The 5,819-nt window shown below is 38.1% G+C and overlaps 1 long non-coding RNA gene across 4 annotated transcripts in view; it reads right to left on the bottom strand.

Annotated features, from left to right (window-relative positions):
* Positions 1 to 5,516, bottom strand: part of LOC112138374 — a 134,421-nt gene extending 128,905 nt beyond the window's left edge. For all 4 annotated transcript variants that reach the window (XR_004948663.1, XR_002917767.2, XR_002917768.2 and 1 more), the window contains exons 1-2: positions 5,172 to 5,516; positions 4,713 to 4,868 (exon numbers count right to left, since the gene is read on the bottom strand). This is a non-coding gene — a long non-coding RNA (uncharacterized LOC112138374). The remainder of the gene's footprint in view (positions 1 to 4,712; positions 4,869 to 5,171) is intronic.
* Between the last annotated feature and the right edge of the window lie 303 nt (positions 5,517 to 5,819).

Genomic DNA, 5,819 nt, shown 5'->3' with positions numbered 1-5,819 from the left:
CTTACATTTAAATATAAATGGTTCAGAGCGCACCCACGTGAAGAAAAGTGCTTCTCAGCGTAACGTGGTTTACCCTCCGTTTGGAGGGTCGGATTTAAAAAATACATATAAAAATACATTTCATGGAGGGGAAGGGAGAAGGGAAGATTTGGATCAGGCCTCTGTCTTGAGATTTTAGTATTACCAAAGATAAAATGGAGACGTGCAGGAACACAGAGTCTGGATATGTTGGTGCTGTGGAAGTGAATCAAAGTCGATGGGGGAGGGGGCAGATAGGGAGAGCTGTGTCCAGTGAAATCACTGAGGCTGAAGAGTTGAATTAAGGCCTAACTGGTTGGCCTGCAGGGGAACATCTGAAATGGAGGAAATATAATCCAGGGAAACCACACTGATTTGACTTGGGGAGCTTATTAGACTAACACAGCAATTGTTTCTTTCACTGGTTGTTTAAAAAGATTTCAAATGTTTTCGCAGTAATACAACTCCAAGACAAATGGACTTGCAGTCTGTCAGTGTTAATTATCTTCAATGTTTCCAAACTGTAACACAATTCAAACTCAATCCTTTACTTAACAAGATTACTGTCTTAAAACACTAACACATTACATGAGTTCTCTTACTTTTCAGTGACTTTCTTTGCAATACTTGCAGAAGTATAACATAAAGTGACAAATGTATTGAATTTCAATGAGGGACCAATATGATTTAGAAATAAAAAAGTACCATAAGCACCTTTGGCGTACTCTGCTTTAATCAGCTTTGTCCAGGGGTTTGTAACCTTTAACACTCGGGTCACTTCACCAACTACAACCACAAAGACGTAATTCACTTTTCAGAAAAATAAGACGCTACTTTTAGTATAAAACATTCAAAATAAACTCTTGCTTTTTTTTTTTTTAGAAATCAAGGAAATGTAAACAAAAAAACATAGCCTTTATATCAAAACATGAAATAGTTTACAATTTTTGACAAATGAAATCCTGTGTCACATAGAATCATGATAGTGCAGCAAATGAAGTAGAAGAAAAAAAAATTGATTTTACAATTTTTTTATGCATCTCAGCCAGAAATGTGTAAATCTAAGTGACATATTTTCAAAACCATAAGCCACAAGGGCCCCCCTGGTGTGGCAGGGTGCTGTCCTCCTGCTGGAGCTTGCACTCCCCATGCTCCTGTAGCTCCCTGCTCTCTAACTTTGGGGCCCCTGTGGTGATCCTGCTAGTCCTTATCCAGGTGGCTGGATAGATTGCCCAGTGGGCGGACTCCCTCTGTTTGCTACATTGTGCGGGTGTGTTACGTCCCCTGGGAGTAACCCAGCTCCAGTCTAGGGGTGAGGGAGGGGGACCATAACAAAAACTGGACACCAAACATAAAAGGAACACAGCTTATTAAAATAAATGTAAACATTTGTCCTAAAATGAAGATCAATTAGTGTGTTTGGTTAAGAAAAGAACAAACCAAAACGGAGTTGGAACCTTGGCCAAAAGAAAAATAAGTCAGGGCGACTGCTAGTGATGTGACGTTCTGTATCGAGGCTTCGAGGTGTGCGTCGGGTAGTGTAGGAGGAACTTCCGTGAAGCGCGTATCGAGGCTTGCTTCATCTAGGGGAGGAGCTGAGAACGATGACGTGTGAAGCTTCGCTGCCCGGCTGTACCACGTGACTAATTCATGAAATGGTTCAGGTAGAGCCGCGAGTCTCAACAGCGGGATGAATCCTTCAGGCTCCATTCAGTGAGACACGAGAGATTTAGGGGAAACTTGTTTAAATAATAATAAGAAAAACATTGTTTCATAAACAATAATCACTCGTCATATCTCAGTGTTACAAAAGTGCGATCATTATCTACAGTGGTCCTTAATTCATTGTTGGAGTTACATTCTTAAAAAAAAAATGGATGGGCAATATCTGTGAAAGATTGTTCTTTATATTTATTTAGAATACCAGTAATTATAGACGTCTTATGGGTGTACACCCCCACTTTAATTTTGTGATGAGACGTTCTGTATTGAAGCTTCACGGCAGGTGCCGCCGCAGAGGAGGGAGGAGGAGTTTCTCGGTACACAGAGGCTCCTCGCGAGATTTGACGACGTCATGAATCCTGCAGGCTCCATTCATAATGCGGGGGTTTGATGGAGAGTTACGATTGGTGAGTTTAGAGATAGTTCGGACTGAGGTAGAGATAGTTTGGAGAAAGTCTGGAAATTTAGAGGAATAATATTAAAATTACTTATGAAACAAATATTCTGTCCCTTCAAACACTGATCTGATTTCAATGTCAATAGGATCATTGTCCAAACTCTTCATCCTGTGACACTGCTTTTTCATGTATATATGTTTAAGGAAAAAAATATTTACATTTTTTTCTTCATTTAATTGAAGCACCTTTTTCACACTTTAGAGACCAACCCCCCAAATTACTGGTTTAGCACCAGCACACATTAAATCCACCTATACTCTTTCCTCACTTTAATTTATCATTTTTATAATTTTCTTTGAGGTTTTGAAAAAATAATCTTGTTTACATTTATTTTTATCAATACATAAAAAAACACACACAATGAAAGTTTACAGTAATGCACATGTTTGGTAAACTACTTTATTTTATTAACATGTTTGTACTTTTTTTTTTTTCAAAATGCCACAGAACAAATTCTGTTGTTAGTTTTTTGTGTCCACTAGAGCAAATGAAGCTCATGAAGCATTGCTCTTTAGTGAACCAATTTAGACAAATGCTTCAGTGCTTCAAGAAAGCTTCATTTGCACATCACTAGCAACTGCTGACCCAGCAATGACAACCACTGGAGTCAGCAGCTCCCTGCTAATGGCTGCCTAACACAACTACCTAATCAAAACAAATCAAACAAAGCCCGCAAATCAGAACTACCAAAGTCCAACCCCAAATTAATACAACAAAACCCAGCATTCTAAGATTGCTGAGGACAAAGGGGGGGGGATAATCTAAAACAAACCAGCACCACACCAACTGAAACCCAGCCTGCTGCGCTGCTCCCTGCCTGGCTTGGTGTGGCTTCCTCTGCCTTAAATAGACAGCTGGTGGCGATCAGGGGACATTGGCCACACCTGCCAGGTGAGCCAAAGGGGCTGGATAGGAAAAAGGCCCGTCAGCAGCAGCAGGACGTAACAGGGTGTCTGGTGGCCCTGGCTGCCACTGTGGCTCAGTGGGGGTCTAGGGGCGGAGATGACCGGGCACTTCTCTTCTTTTTACATTCCATCATCCACCTTAGCAGAACACAGACACCCACCTGAGCACAGGTGCATGCTTATGCTAGGTTCACACTGGACGCGGAATCGTCGCGAAGCGGAGTGTGTGCAACATCCACTCGCTCCTGCAATTCAGACGCTCAACAGGCACTTCTGCTAGAGCTTTTATTTTTTTGTTTTTGCCATCATGGGTAAATTAATAACCTAAAAATATTACCCCTAGTGTCTGCTAAGAAGAAGAAAGTAGTTGGTAGACCTACACTTCTTTAATGTATCTGTATCGTGGTGTTTTATTGTGAAAAATTGGTTACATTTTGAAAATAACACGGATTTTCTCATGTATCTTGATGTCACTTCCTGCCAGAATTGACGAGGATCGCTTGCAGCACAAACTAGACCAGATGCCAAAACAATTCGCTCCACGGCGCAAGCCTTCCGCATAAGACTGCGACGCTCCGCCAGGTGTGAACCACACCATAGGTTAACAAGGGCACTGAATGGAAGTGGGCTCCACAGATTGCAGATCCTGAATTAGTCCATTAAAATGAAAAGATAGTTGTCATTTACTATGAAAATAGGGGGAAAAAAGCTACTAATAAGAGAACCACAGTCCCATGTGTCTTAAAAATACTTAAAAAGGCAACAGCTGAATATTATTTTAAATAAATATAAAATAAATATAAAATATAGAATATTTTCTTATAAAAAAAGGTTTTATTTGTAAAAAAGATCTTCTAAAATGTTTAAACTGTAATAATTCTCTCGGATGTTTCATGATGCTGTACCACCTCTGAGGGATAGCTACAGTAAATCTGGACCAGTAGGTTCGACTGTTAGAATTTTAAACTTGTACCTTAGAAAAACCAAAGGAAAAAGACCACAGACCACAATATGGTTAGAATTAGCCGGCCTATTTAATTAGACATACATAAAAACAATACAAAGACATATACCATTTAACATAGAAATCCCAGTTAGTTCAATCTTATGATTTTGATTAAAAGGATATGTTTCTTTAAAACCTAGGTTACTTCTTCAATTCGGTTTTGTTCAACCTTTAAGTTGGGATTGAGATCTATTTTGTTTTTTCTTTCAGTTACAGTTCTAGTTGTTTAAAGGTTAGTTCTAGTTGATTCAAGTTGACGTTATCAAGTTTTAGTTTTGTTTATTTTATCCCATTCTAAATTAAATTAAGTTTCCCAAATTTCATTTCTTTTTCTGTCATTGCTTTGACCAACAAAACAATAACTCAAATTGCACAATAATGCTTTACAGTATTACTGTGAATGGAAATAAAAATATATATATATATATATAGTTTAAAGTGATTTAGCAAATGATTTAGCAAAAAAAAAAAAAATGAATAAACCCAAAGACAAACTTGTATCTCTCTTTCCTCATAACTTCGGCTCAGGAGTGTTTGTGAGTTTGAATTCAATTTTCCAGGAACGCGCTCTGCAGTTTGCAGGGGAATGAGGAAAGTTCTTACCAGTTCCAAAGGATGAAAAGGGTTGTCCGATGTCCAGCAGAGGGCGCTTGGTCCTTTGCTACTTCAAGAGGCTCAGGGTTGGCTCGCCATCTTGTTTTCTTCACGCACATGGATCCTGGATTGAGGAGTCCGTTTTTTCGGCCCAATCTTAATGGCCTATCATACCAACATAAAATAAACTCAAATAAGTAAATTAAGACACAAAAGCAGTCCGTAAAAATAAATAAAAATATGGCAGTTTCGTGTTTACCGAACTCTTATGTTACGCAGCATGTAATGGCGGATGGGATGTCTGGGCGAAGCTTTCACTTAGTTTAAGGTGCCAAAACTTATAAAACTTGACCATAAATACATAAAAACATAAATTCACTGCCATAGTCTGCCGTTTCACAAAATTTACAAAAAAATAAATATATTCAATATCAAATTAATTCAAACACATATTATTGTAACACTCACAAAGTCCCGTTTGAAAAAAATGTTTTCCAGGCCACACAGGTGCAAAAACAAAAAAATAACTTCACCACAAGGCAAAAATAAAATAAATCGTAAAAAGGTTTCAAACTTTCATCAATTGGGTTCCTCGTCTTCTCTCTTGAGCTGCGAATCTTACAATGCATGTTAAGCTCTAGCATTAGAGCTCTCAGCTCAACAACAAACCCGATTGGCTGTTGCCAGTCACATGGACTACGTCAGCAGGAAAAGACGAATCTTTTCAAAATAAAAGTTCATCAACTTATAACACAAAATCCAAAGTTTACAATTTCCCCTTTTTGTCATAGAACTTTAAACAAAACAGAGCAAAGTGAATGTTTAAACCTTTAAACAGTTTAACCTTTTAAAAATTATTTTATCCTTTTTAAAATGTTATATTAATCTATTTTATTCTAATTTTATACTTTCATAGAGATATATTTTTTAAGGGCTTTTCTCTACTGGGTTACAATGTCACCTGCTTCTGTCATAAACACAGTTTACATCGGACTGCTCGTTCATGGATATTCTACACCTCTTTCCAGAATACAAATATGCTTTAGAGGAGTCAAAAACTAGATTTTCAGATGTTTTTCTCAGACGTCATCTGAAACCTTTTAGTAGATACAGAAT

This window comes from Oryzias melastigma, linkage group LG11 (genome assembly GCF_002922805.2).
Source record: "Oryzias melastigma strain HK-1 linkage group LG11, ASM292280v2, whole genome shotgun sequence".
NCBI classification, from domain to species: domain Eukaryota; kingdom Metazoa; phylum Chordata; class Actinopteri; order Beloniformes; family Adrianichthyidae; genus Oryzias; species Oryzias melastigma.
Note: the sequence above shows the minus strand (reverse complement) of the source record. Positions and strands in the feature narration are given on the sequence as shown.